The sequence below is a fragment of the Mus caroli genome, unplaced genomic scaffold, assembly GCF_978045245.1.
Source record: "Mus caroli unplaced genomic scaffold, Mus_caroli_1 scaffold_8, whole genome shotgun sequence".
Classification (NCBI taxonomy): Eukaryota; Metazoa; Chordata; class Mammalia; order Rodentia; family Muridae; genus Mus; species Mus caroli.
The window spans coordinates 61,631,710-61,646,793 of NW_028227263.1; positions in this window are offsets into that span (position 1 = coordinate 61,631,710).

Sequence of the window (15,084 nt, forward strand, 5' to 3'; positions counted from 1 at the left end):
TGCTTAGAAAATATATATTTCACCTTCTGCCAATGAGATTGAGGCTCTTTCCACTTTCTTTTTACTAGATTAATTATATCTGCTTTTATGTTGAGATCCTAGATCCACTTGGAACTTTTTGCAAACTGATAAAGAAGGACCTTTTCTCATTCTTACACATACAGATCACCAATTAGTCCAGCACCATTTATTGGAGATGTTTTCTTTTAACCACTCTGTGTTTTTGACCTCTTTGTCAATGTTCAAGTGTCCAAAGATGAGTAGGTTTATTTCTGGATCATCTATTCTATTCAATTGATTGAACTATCTGTCACTGTACCAATGCCATGTGATCTTTATTAGTTTTGCATTTTTAGTACAGCTAAAGGTTCATGATGGTGAGTCCAAAAATAGATCTTTTATAGTTTTGAATTTTTTGTCTATCATGGATATTTTGTTTATCCAGATGAAGTTGAGAATTGTTCTTTCCATGTTTTTGAAGAATTGTGTTGAAATTTTGACAGGGACTCCATTGAATCTGTAGATTCCTTTGGCAAGATGGCCACTTTCACTATGTAATCATACCAATCAATTAGCATGGTAGATCTTTCCATTTTCTAAAGTCTTCTTCAATTACTTTCTTCAAGGATTTGAAGATCTTATCATACTGATCCTTCACTTTCTGAGTAAGAATTTCAGCATCATATTTGTAGTTATTGTAAAAGGAATTGTTTCAATAACATCTTTCTTAGCCTGATTACCATTTGAATAAAGGAAGGCTGGTGATTTTTTTGAGTTGATATTATAATCTGGCACTTTGCTGAGGTTGTGTATCAGCTAAAGAAGTTTCTTTGATGGAATTTTGGCATTTGCTTGTGTGTACCATCATATCATCTGCAAATATTGATACTTTGATTTCTTTTTTTTTCAATTGGTAACCCATTAATATCTTTTTGTTGTCTAATAGCTTTAGCTAGAGCTTTGAATTCTATCATGAATAGATACAAGGTGAGTGCTCAATTTAGTCTTCTCCCTGACTTTAGTAAGATTGATATTAGCTTCACATTTAATTTGATGTTGGAAGTTGGTTTTGTATATATTGCTTTTATTATGCCTCCAATTGCTGATCACTCCAAATTTAACATGAAGAGATGTTGGATGCAGTCAAAGGCTCTTTCAGAATCTGATCAGATGATCATGTGATATTTTTCCTTTAGTTTGTTTTTATAGTGTATTAGGTTGATACATTTTCTTATATTGAGTAATCACTGCATCTCTGGAACAAAGCCTACATGATAAATGCTCTTGGATTTGGTTGTGAGTCTATTATTGAGTATTTTTGCTTAGATATTTATAAATGAAACCAGTCTGAAGTTCTCTTTCTTTGCTGGGTCTTTGTGTGGTTTAGGTATCAGAGTAACTGTGGCCCCATAGGATGAATTAGTGTATTTTCTGTTTCTTTTTCATGAAATAGTTTCAGGGGTACTGGTATTAGGTCTTCTTTGAAGGTGTGATAGAATTCTTCACTAAAATTATCTAGCCTTGAGCAGTATTTCCTTAGGCAATATTTAATTACTACTAAAAATAACTTAGGGGTGGTAATATCTCAATATATTGCCTGACCCTGATATAAGTATGGTTGTACATTATATCTGTCTAGAAAATCATCAATTGCATCTACATTTTCCAGTTATGTGGAGTATAGTCATTTGTAATGATATCTAATGATTTTTTTAATTCCCTTGGTTTCTGTTACTATGTCTTTCATTTCATTTCATATTATGTTTAACTGAAACTGTCTATATGCCCTTTATTTAATGTGTCTAAGGATTTATTTTCTCAAATAAACAGTGCATAATTTTGTTGAATCTTTGTATTGTCTTCTTTGGTTCGAATGGGCTGACTTTAGCCAAAAAATTAATTTCCTGACATCTACTCTTCTTGAGTATGCTTTCATATTTTGGTTCTAGAGCTTTCAGAAGAGCTGTGAAGAGACTAGCTTAGGATCTCTCAAATTTCTTTATAAAGGCACATACATATGTGAAGTTTTTTCTTAGCTCAGCTTTCATTGTGTCCCATAAGTTTGGGGATGCTGTGCCTTCATTTTCATTTCAGAAAGATTTTAATTTCTTCTTCTATTTCTTCCCTGATGAAGTGGTTCCATGAGGTGCTAATAAGAAGGTATAATCTTCAGTAGTTTATGAAGTACATTTAGAAGGTAGAGATGACTGAGAGAAAAATGAATCAGGAATTTTGTGTTTGAAGGACAGTTCACTGTTCAATGTGAAACTATGTGTGCAATGGACAAATGAATAAAGCAGCAGGAGCCCTGAGACCAGTATGGAATTATAATGGCTTTTCTAAGCCCTTTCATGCATCAAGTTCTCTATAATGTAGGAAAGACATTGGTTAATCTAAGTGATCATAAAAAGTAGGGGATTATGTCTATCTCGGATCCTGGAATTCTAATGAGAAAAGATTTGGGTCAACCTGGAGTTTCTAAGCAGAAAAATGAATTTAGAAAAAGTCTAATTGTGTGCTATAAAGCTTCTCAGGAACATTTCATATCCTGTGGAATAATAATTTGATATCTATAAGGGAACAACTCATGTAAATGTAATAAAGCCTGTTCAGGAGTGGAGTAATTACCTCCCTACCCAGTGTCAAAAGATTACATTTCCTTCCAACAAAAGGTTATAATATCAGTGGACATACTTTGTTCAGCCACCCTGTAGTAAAAAGAATTGCAATAGATACAGGAACAATGCTATCCCAGTGCCCCTCTGATCAAGGTAATAAGCAAGTACTACAGGATAGATCACGGCCATATTGATCATTGTTGCTCACTAGGTCTGAGCTGATTAAATGAGGGTTCCTGAATTAGTTTGGGTGGTGATGTGTAGAAAGGCTCTATGTATGGAATCAAAGATTATATTAAATTTAATTTCTCAGGGAGAAAGCCTGAAGAATAGTGAAAACTAGCAAAGTTAGAACTGCCTATCAATGCTTTGTAACAAAACTTGATCTTTGCAATAAAGCAATTGATAGTGGTTGTTCAAATTCATTTTCTTGTTAGATATATATTTCTGGGATCATGTGACCTTGGCTAAAAAATTGAGTAAAATAGATGTTCACAATGATAAATGAAGTTTGTTTTTGTTACCCTAGTATTTGTTATAAAGTGGTGGTTTGGGATGTTGCTTTGTTCTTCCCATATGCTGGAATATTGCTTCATTATATAGATGACAAAATGTTAACCACTTCATGATAAAAGTCTGGAAAAGTCATTGGAAGACAACAAAGTATAATCATACTTACAAATAAATTGTAAGTACATTGGTGCTTGTTTCAAAACTAAAACCAACGGCAGAAAATATGATACATGGTGGGAAAGGGATATTAATGAAGATTATAAGGTTATCAACTAAAAAATATCTGTGCTTTGAGTAGATTAGCTTCCTATGAATTCTTTGCCAGGGATTTACCAGAAACAACACAAATTTAAAAAGCTGGTCATGCTTTTTTGCTAGGACTAGATAGTAAAACCCAATGGATAAAAGTAATGCACTTGCAGACTTTGACTGAGACATGAAGAAATTAAACTGCATCTAGACTGAAAACTTCTATAATGCTGGGTTACATTTACATTGTCAAGGAAGGGACATGAAGGGCCCTCGAGAAAAGTCACCAACATTACTGCTTGACTTTTGACAGTGCATGCTAAACAAAAGTACCTCCATAACAGGCAAGTCTTTCCTCCTTGTGCAATAGTGGCTCAGTTATCAAGGATAGTACCAACTCTCTTCCAATCAGATTAACTGTGCACTCAAGGAGAGAGAGCTTAAGTCAGATGCTGTAACCTAGAACGAAAACCTGAAGCTGAGCCACTTCTGTGGCTTTTCTCAGTTGATATGATATGTCTGTAAAACGCTTCTCTAAATATGTGTGCATACACATATACTTAATTGTTATTTTCAGCCTCAAGTCAATGGTGAAGACCATAAAAATAAATTATTGCTACTATGACATCGTGGCCTATTTTTTGTTTTTTGGACATGTATAATCATTGCCTGAAAGGTATAGGGATGACTGCTGAAAAGGAAGCAGAACAACTGTAAAATGAGAGGAAGAGCTGGAGTAATTTGTGACAGTTTCTTTTGATATTAAAAAGTTCCAGTGTGCAGGAGGTTTCTTAGGCAGGAAGGTAAAGAAAAGGAAAGATGTTCAGGAAGTACCTGGAACTCAGGAGACTCACTAAGACCTACATGTTAAAGGAAGCAATAAAAGCTGAGAGTCCTTCTCAGAGAAAAGAATCCTTAACACACACACACTCTCTCTCTCTCTCTCTCTCTCTCTCTCTCTCTCTCTCTCTCTCTCTCTCTCTCTCTCTCTCTCTCTCTCTCTCCTTTTTAAGTTAGGTATTTTAATTTACATTTCAAATATTATCCCCTTTCCTGGTTTCCCCTCCAAAAATCCCCTATCCACTCCCCCTACTTACCAACATACACACTCCTGCTTCTCTGTCCTAGAAATCCCCTAAAATGGGGCATTGAGCCTACACAGGACCATAGCCTCTCCTGCCATTTATGTCTGGCAAGCCCATGCTCTGCTACATATGCAACTGGAGCCATTGATCCATCCATGTGTGCTCTTTGGTTGGTGCTTTTGTCCTTGGGAGTTCTGGGAATACTGGATGGTTCATATTGTTCATTCAATGGAGCTACCAAATCCTTCAACTCCTTTGATCCTTTCCCAACTCCTCCACTGGGGACCCAATGTTCAGTCCAGTGTTTGTATGTTAGAATAAAACTTTGTATTTATCAGGCACTAGCAGAGACTCTAAGGAGATAACTATATCAGGCTCCTATTTATAAGCAAGCACTTGTTGGTATCCACAATAGTGTCTGGGTTTTGTAACTGTATATGGGATGTTTCCCCAGGTAGGGCAGTCTCTGGATGGTTTTTCCATCAATGTCTGCTCCACACTTTTTCTATATATCTCATCTCATGATTATTTGGTTCCCCCTTCTAAGAAAGAACGAAGTATCCACACTGTAGTCTTCCTTTTTCTTGAGCTTCATGTGGTCTGTGAATTATATCTTGGGTAATCTGAGCTTCTTGGATAATATCCACTTATCATTGAGTGCATACGATGTGTGCTCTTTTCTGATTGAATTATCTCACTCAGTATGATATTTTCTAGTTCAATCCATTTGCCTAAAAATTTCATGAATGCATTGTTTTTAATAGGTGAGTTGTACACCATTGTGTAAATGTACCACATTATCTGTATCCATTCCTCTGTTGAAGGACATCTGGGTGATATCTAGCTTCTGGCTATTATAAATAAGGTGGCTATGAAAGTAGTGGAGCATGTGTCCTTATTACATGTAGGCACATCTTCTGGGTATATGACCAGGAATGACAAAGCTGGGTCCTTAGGTTTTACTATGTCCAATTTTCTGAGGAACCACCAAATTCATTTCCATAATGGTTGGAGCAGTATGCAAACCCACTGACAATGGAGGAGGTTCCTCTTTCTCCACATCCTCACCAGCATATGCTATCACCTGAATTTTTGATGTTAGGCTTTATGACTGATTTGAGGTAGAATCTTAGGATTGTTTTGATTTGCATTTCTCTGATGACTAAGGATGTAGTAAATTTCTTTAGGTGCTTCTTGGCCATTCTGTATTCCTCAGTTGTGAATACTTTCTTTGGCTCTGTACCCCATTTTTAATAAGGTTATTTGGTATTCTGGATTATTACTTATTGAGTTCTTTGTATATATTAGATATTAGCCCTCTATCAGATGTAGGGTTAGTAAAAATCTTTTCCCAATCAGTTGGTTGCTGTTTTGTGCAATACTCAAAGAATAAACAAGCTGAGAAAGAAATTAGGGAAAAAATACCCTTCACAATAGTCACAAATAATATAAAATATGTTGGTGTGAATCTAACAAAGCAAGTGAAAGATCTGTATGATAAGAACTTCAAATCTCTGAAGAAAGAAATTCAAGAAGATCTCTGAAGACCCGAAATATCTCCCATGCTCATAGATTGGCAGTATTAATCAAAATTTCAAGTCAGTTCTTCATAGAGTTAGAAAGAGATATTTTCAAATTAATCTGGAGTAACAAAAATCTCAGGATAGCAAAAATTATTCTGAACAATAAAAGAATTTCTGTAGAATCACTATCCCTGAACTCAACCTGTACTACAGAGCAATGGTGAGAAAAACCGCACCTTCTGGTTGGTGCCAGCACCTGGTCACCTTGTGTGCAGACATTCCCATGGTCCCTAGAGGACTCTCCACTCCCCAGGTGCTCCAGCACTCCCAGGATCTTAGGATCACTAGTGAGTAGAACACAAATCTGTTCTAATACCACTGGGAGTGACTGGGGCCAGCAAGAGCAGGGACACAGGAAGCCTGCCCAACCAGTGGCTCAGGTTCCTTCCAGTAGGCGCTGGTCTACACTGACTTAGAACTCAGTGGACAGCTCCATGGCCTCCAGAGGAGGTACTATGTCTAGGCACTCTAACATGCCCAGGATCTTAGGATCCCAGGAGCTTAGTCACACCAGGATCTCAGGGTCTCAGAGGAAGCTTGACTGCCAAGAACTCTGACACACCCAGAATCTCAGGATCTCAGGATCGTGAAATCACAAGACCACAGAGAAAACTGGACTCAGAGGAGTTCTGACTCAACTGGGATTACAGGAAGGACAGGCTCCAATGAGATATATCAAGGGTAGGGAGCACTTGAGATAATCACATACTGAGAGGCAAGTGTAAGTACAGAAGCAACAGAAACCAGGGTTAATTAGTATCATCAGAACACAAGTCTCCCACCATAGCAAGTCCTGGATACACCATCACACCAAAAATCAAGATATGGATCTAAAGTCATTTATCATGATGATGATGGAATACTATAAGAAGGACACAAATAACTCCCTTAAAGAAATACAGGATAACACAGGTAAAGAGGTTGAAGCCCTTAAAAAGGAAACACAAAAATATCCCTTAATTAATTAAGGAAATACCCATCCAAACAGGTGAAAGAATTGAACAAAACCATCAATGCTCTAAAAATAGAAGTAAAAACAATAAATAAAACAAAAATGGAGAAAATTCTGAAGAAATCCTAGGAAAGAATTCAGGAACCATAGATGTAAGCATCAACAACAGAATATAAGAGATAAAAGATACAATTTCAGGTTCAGAAGATACCATAGAAAATATGGACACAACAATCAAAGAAAATGTGAAATGCAAAATTGCATCCAGCAAATGCAGGACACAGTGAGAAGACCAAATCTAAGGTTAATAGGGATAAATGAGAAGGAAGATTTCCAACATAAATATCTTCAACAAAATTAGAGAAGAATTCCCCAATGTAAACAAAGATATGCCCACGAGCATACAAAAAGGATACAGAACTGCAAATAGTTTGGACCAGAAAAGGAATACCTCCCTTCACATAATAATCAAAACAACAAATACACAAAACAAAGAAAGCATATTAAAAGCCGTTAAGGGGAAAACATCAAATAACATACAAAGGTGGACCTATCAGAACTATACCTGACTTCTCCCCAGAGACTACAAAAGCCAGAAGTTACTGGGCAGATGTCATACAGACCCTAAGGTAAAACAAATGCCAGCCCAGGCTACTATACCCAGCAAAACTCTCAATTAATATAGATGGAGAAACCAAGGTATACCATGACAAAACCAAATTTAGAAAATATCTTTCCTTGAATACAGCCCTTCTAAGGATAAAAAAGGGAAAACACCAACACAAGTAGGGAAATTACTACCTAGAGAAAGCATGAAAGTAATCTTTCAACAAACCTTTAGGTTTAAGATGATAGCCACATGAACAGAATTCCAACTATAACAACAAAATTAACAGGAAGCAACAAATTTTCCTTAATATCTCTTTATACCAATGGACTCAATTCCCCAATAAAAAGAAATAGAGTAGCAGACTGGTTATGTAAACAGGACCCAACATTTTGCTGCATACAGGAAACCCTCCTTAGGGACAATCACAGACACACAGACACTACCTCAGAGCAAAAGGCTGGAAAACAATTTTCCAAGCAAATAGTCCCAAGAAAAAGGCTGGAGTAACCATATTTTTTTTTCAACATGATACATAAAACAACAGTCAATTCATACAACAAAACAAAGACAGACATGAATTGACATGTGAACATATATTGGTGTTCACAAACACAAACAACACAGAAAAGGTAGAAAACTTGATGTAACCAAATCTAAGAGTGTCTCACATCCAATGCAGCTTCCACGTTTATATTATTTATGTTGTTATTGAAAAATAGCCTTAGTCCTTGGCAATCTGATAGGATGCCTATGATTATTTCAATCTTTTTATATCTGTTAAGGTCTTCTCTATGACCTATTGTATGATCAGTTTTGGAGAAGGTACGATGAGGTGCTGATAAAAACATGCATCCGGCACAGTGAGCAACAATTTGTATTCATGCTAGGCTTTAAACTTCATCTTTCGAAATTGTTGTGGTTGGTGCAAAGGGATACAGGCTAGACTGAGTGAGTGTTGGCCCAGCGCTATTATCAGCTAGGGGGTGACAGTAGAAAATGGGAGTGAAAAAGAAAACAGACATTTGTCCACAGTCAAGAACTGCATCAGGAGAGAGGAGTAGGACTTAAAATAATAAAATAAAATAAAAATAGTAAAATTCAAAAAAAATAGGGAGAGAGAGAGATCAATAAAGAAGGAAAATGGATTTCAGAACTCTCCCAGGGACACAGGAAAATCCGGAGATATCCAGCCTTCTCTCCCTTCCCTATAGGAGACACTTTTAGATTTGGTTACATCAAATTTTCTACCTTCTCTATGTTGTTTGTGTTTGGTGCACCAATATATGTTCACATGTCAATTCATGTCTGTCTTTGTTTGGTTGTATGAGTGACTGATGTTTTATGTGTCATGTTGAAAAAATATATATGGTTAAAACTGTATCTCCTGACTATCCATCTCTTGATTTAGTCAGTCTACCCAGCGGAGGCTGATTTAATTTGCCCTGCACTGTAGCCAGGAATGACACAAAGCAAGGAGGCTCCTGCTGAAAAACTGTTTTGGTTTTTTTTTTGGTTTTTTGTTTTTGTTTTTGTTTTTGTTGTTGTTGTTGTTGTTGTTGTTTTTTAAAAAGGGAATCTGTAGCTTCTTAGTTCTAAGGCAAAAAAAAGATGATATTTGGTATTTCCCTAGAAAATTCTCTACAATTAGTTTCAGCAATTGAAAAAGTGCTTTTTATCTTAAAAATTATAGCTACAAAAAGTAAAATTATTTGATTGGTCTAAATTTAAAAGATTCGTGTAGCCACGTAATTTAATTTTTACTGGTCTTAAAGGTGTAAATATGCTCTGCATGGCTTGGTCATAGAATATTGGCTTATAATTATTGGGTATGATCAAAACGGTGTAACATTGGTTACAAAAAAGTTAGCTTTAAATTACTAACTCAGGATTGGAGTCATTTTAAATAACAACACATGGCAAAAACCAGCCCAGAAAACTAGGGCTCTAAGATAGTTCTGAATTGAGATAATATTTAATTAATTCTTATCCTAGAAAGTAAGCTTATAGAGATAAGATTTAAAACAATGTCTCTTTATTGATGCATTAAAATTTTCACTGTCATGCATTCATATGTATAAATTGGAAGCCAAACTTCATAACATGATATTGATGTTTCTAGTATTGATTTTAAATATAATAAATTGTTTAAAATTGGGTTTTTCTCACCAAAAGTTTATATATATATAAACTTTTTAATATATATATATATATATATATATATTAACGTTGCATTAAAATACTTAAATTATAGTTAAAATTGCCAATGTTCCATTGACTGCAGCTTGCAGTTTGATTGCAAATTTAAGATCTTTAATTCACCTATATGTTATAATTAGGATAATTATAAGAGTAATCATCTTATGAGAGAGCTAATACAGCTCTCTGTGGCCATACAGACATACAAAGCTCAGACCAGCCTCATCAGGGCTTGTGTGGCTTTCTTTTGTTTTGCAAACAGTGTCTAGGGAAGTTCTTGCCTGCCTTCAGGGGAATTTCTTTTTGGCTAAAAGAACATTGTTGCAGATGTATCCAGATGTTGTTTTAAATAAATTTTAAATTCAGAATTTATAAAAGGTCATTCAGGCTATAGAATTATAAAGGCATCACAATCCGGCTTGCCTACTTCATATAAAGTTACTATAGATTTAAAAGTTTGGTTTTTTCCTTTGCATCCTGATAATTGTGAAGGGTTTGCTTCTAGTGAACTGGTGATCACTGGAAAATTTTACCTCTAGGTACGGCTAATATAGCTTTACATTATGTAAGAAAAAAATTTATTGTCTCTGCTTCTATACAAGAAGCTAAGAGTTTGAATCTTTCACTGTGGAAAGTGTATTATTAGCCAATGCCTCTAAAAGGAAGTTTACCTCAAATCTTTGCTCTCATACAATGAGCTTTAAAGGTCTGGGGAGTAGTTGATGCTTCATAAGATTCAGAGTCAATATCTTTTTAATATTTAGGGGTTTAGTTATACTAGAAAATTGTGGTAGGGAAAATCTAAGAAAGAAAAATTGATTTGCTTCAAAATTTTATTTTCAAAAGCTTCCAGGAAATGTTAATTGGCTAAGACCTCACCTTAAGTTCTTAAAGTAATTTACATCTTTGTTGGATGTTATGAAGAGAGATACAAATTAATTGGTAAAGAATAAAAGGCTTTGCAGAAAATAAAGGAGGCTCTTATAAGTGTTATCAATTATAATCAATGGTAATTAAATATTAGCTGCTTATTTTATTTATGGTTATTAAATGTGCCCACAGCAATGCTTTGGCAAGAGAAAACATTAAAGTAAAATCATCTTTCTTCACCTCAACTAAAGTTTTAACATCTTATTATAAGGCTGCTGTGGTGCTAATAAAAAAATTATAAGATAAAATCGCATATTTTAGAAAAACTATAACAAAAAATTGTGTATTAAAAACCTGACAAAGTGTCTGTTCCTTGCTCCAAACAGCAATTAAATTGTTTATTGCAGAATATTGATATTTGGCCTATTGCATATCATCATTTTAAATAAAATTGATAATCACTATCCTAAAGATAAGTTAAAAATTGCTTTTATGCATGCTTTTGTATCTTCTATAAATCCATGCATGCATGCATCCCATTTCCTGTGTTTAAAAACAACCTTTCTATGGGAGAAAAGTATATGTGAATTGGATCACATGTTTATTCTTTTGAGTTTCCTCCTGCTTCAGCACAGATAATGAAATTGTGTGCTATAGACAGTTTTAAAATGTTGAATAATCAAGCTTTAATTTGCATATTAATAGTCAATATATATCTCAGAGCTTACAATTTCTTAAAATTGTTCATCCCACAGATACTATAAATTCTTAACTTAGCGATTGTTTATGCATGTACAACTCATAAGAAAAAATGCTGTTCTTTTAAGAAGACTGTTTTGGGACATTTAAAAATTTGTCCTAGATTGCGTGGACAAGACCTCTCAAGGCAATGCCATGCTAGATTTATATCTCAGGCAGATTATAGGCCTTACACAAAAAAATAATTGGCCATATAATCTCGTTCTTTACATCATCAAAATAATAATGGCTTAAGATATTTTGGTATTTTTAAAGAATGTACATATCAAATTGTAAAATATTTTGTTCTTAGTGTCCTCAGTTTCTATCTGTTTCCACATAATGGTATTAGTTCTTGAGGATTTATACTTAATCAATTGCTGCAAATGGATACTCTTAGTTCTGATTAATAAATACATAAATTATGCACATGTGACTATTAATACTTTTTCAAGCTTTCTAGTTATAACCGCTCTACAAGAGAAACAACTAAAAGTGTAGTTAGCCATTGCCTATGTTAAATTTTTTATATATATACTTGGTGTTCCAAATTACAACATATATTGGAACTGGCTATAACAGTCAGGTATTTGAGATGTTTTGTCAACAATTTAATGTTACCCATGTTTCTGAGACTTTTTATAATTCTCAAGGACAAGGAATTGTTGAATGTACTCATCGCACTCTGAAAAAATGGCTTTTAAAAACAAAACAGGGGCAATTATACCCCCCAAGGTCACCAAAAGCACATCTTACTTTTGTCTTATTAATTTTCATTTTTTTTCAAACTGTCATTAAAGGCCAGTCTGCAACATCTAGCCATTGGCATCCAGTTACTTCCAGTTCTTATGCCATGGTTAAATGACAGGACCCATTTACTAATACATGGAATGGTCCAGACCCTTGGACCAATTTGGGGAAGAAGTTTTGTCTGTATTTTTTCACAAAAAGAAGATGGAGCTCGAGGGCTGCCTGAAAGATTGGTTCGTCAAGTGGACACAGATCTTGAGTCTTCTAGTAAGTACAATTCCAATCTTGACGATGGATAAAAATCTTTTTTTTTTTTTTTTTTTTTTTTTTTAGCCAGAAGAGTTAATTTGGAGCACAACCTCCATTTTCAGAGAATTTACAGCCTTTCTGTTGATTCTCAAGTCACCTCTCCTACACTGGGAGGTCAGAGTCTAAGCTTGATCGTTACTAATTTGAAACTAAATAGAGTACCTGGACATCCCCAAAGAAGTTTATATCCTGTTGTTTTTTCAACTGTCACGCCCTTGTTTTTCAAGCAGGTCAGTCAACGCCTTACAGCCTGTTTTCAGAAAGCATATAGCTCACCTGTAGCAAAAGCAGGTGGCAGAAATTCACCCATATGAAGAAGCATTTTAAGTATATATTGTAACTTTGGTCTGATTTGGGAACAAGGTGTGCTATGTGGCCCGATCAGTCAATGACGGGCAACCAGATTTCAGAACTATATCAATCTGAGACAGAGGTATATGCCAAGATGCCATGGTTTATTAATAATACACCACAGAGCCATGTTTGTGCAAAATAAACACAAACAAGCTGCATATATTCTCCTTGACGAATAAGAATGGTTCAGGAAAATCTGAGTCCCCAAGCCAGACCCGGCAGCCAGCCACCATAACTCCGAGGCAGGACTAGGAAGCATAAATAAATTTATGCCTCAGTCCAGCTAATTTTTGTTATATATTTAGGACGGAATTGTAGTCTCCATCAGCCTTGAAGCAAGCTGATGCAGATTTTGACCTTGCTGCCACTAAGAAAGAGATTACCTATGGTAGAGCCTTCTGACCTTGATGGCTCTATTTACTCTTCTCCAAGACTCTGATTCCTTGAGACATTCTAGAGACACACCCTGTAGATTGCCTACAGGCTGGCTCCAGCCACCAAGAATGGGCTGGTGGGGGATGGGTCTACCCTCTTTATAAGCATGGACTCTCAGTAAACTTCAGGGGCCTTGAACAGAAACATGTCTTAACCTCCATTATTTCTCTAGTTGTTCTCTCCCATACAGCTCCTGCATCCCACTCAGGAACCCAGTTAGTGTGGCCGCAGCACCTACAGACTTTAACAACGAGCTAATACTAATACTCTTACAACTATTCCATAAAATAGAAACAGAAAGAACACTACCTAATTCACTCTATGAATCCACAATTATTCTGAAACCTAACCACATAGGAACCCAACAATGAAATAGAAGTTTAGAATCTTGCTTTTAAGGTACATTGTGGTATTCAGGGCTTTCTGTGGGGGAAGAAATGGGCTCTGATGATGCTTATATTCTTTCGCTTGCCTCTCATCATCTGGTTATATCTGATGTTAGCTTGTACTGCTGTCTTTAACTGGAACCTCTTGTGAGCCTATGAGCTTTTAATCTTAGGTGTGGCAGCACTCCTAGGAGACAATCTGTTTCTGCATTGAATTGTGGTGTGGACAGCTATAGCACAGAGTTAGCTCTGAGTTGCAGAAGAAATCAAAACCAAATTTCATATTGACAGACAAAACAATAATAATAACCTTGTTGGATGAAGCCTGTCCATGTGGGTATGGGATTTAAGATTTCTGTCCATTCTTTTCTGTTTGCCTTAAAACACTCAGCTCCCTTACACCAATTGGATGCTCTTATACTCCCACCTTGATGAGCCTCTTAACCTGTAAGCCAGCCCCAATTAAATGTTATCTTTTTTTTTTTTTAGTCATGGTATCTGCTCACCTAATTAAAAACCTAACTAGAAAACGTTTCCCCTAAGAAGAGGAGGTTTACCACCCTGGGTACCATCCCATCGTGATATTGCAAGCCACTGCAGAACTAGGCAGATGCTTTCCCATTGAGGCCAGAAAACTCAGACCACATAGGGGAGCAGGGAACAGAAGCAGATAACACAGGATAGATCCTGCTCTAGTTCTTGAGGGACCTCCATGAAGACCAAGCTGAACTACTGTTACATATGTGGACAGGAGTGTAGGACCCCAGATTTCTTAAGTTAATTAAATAATTCAAGAGAACTCTCAACACATATGTCTTAGTCAGGGTTTCTATTCCTGCACAAACATCATGACCAAGAAGCAAGTTGGGGAGGAAAGGGTTTGTTTATTCAGCTTACAATTCCATACTGCTGTTTATCTGCAAGGAAGTCAGGACTGGAACTCAAACAGGTCAAGAAGCAGGAGCTGATGCAGAGGCCATGGAGGAATGTTCTTTACTGGCTTGCTTCCCCTGGCTTGCTCAGCCTGCTTTCTTATAGAACCAAGATTACCAGCCCAGAGATGGTCCTACCCACAAGGGGACCTCTCCCTTGATCACTAACTGAGAAAATGCCTTACAGTTGGATCTCATGGAGGCATTTCCTCAACTGAAGCTCCTTTTTCTGTGATAACTCCAGCTGTGTCAAGTTGACACAAAACTAGCCAGTACAATATATCTCATAAGTTTCTATTTTTGTATATGATAATTAACAGAGAAAAATTATTGAACTAAAGAGGTGATAATTAAAAACCTCACAATATTCAAGTTTGAGAAGTCTGGTCTAGTTAATCCATATTCTTCAGGGCACGGGAATTCCTGCAGTAATCTGAACAGACTGAATATATGTTACAGAGGTGTTAGATGACTAGAAGAAAACATACTCTTAAACACACCAGG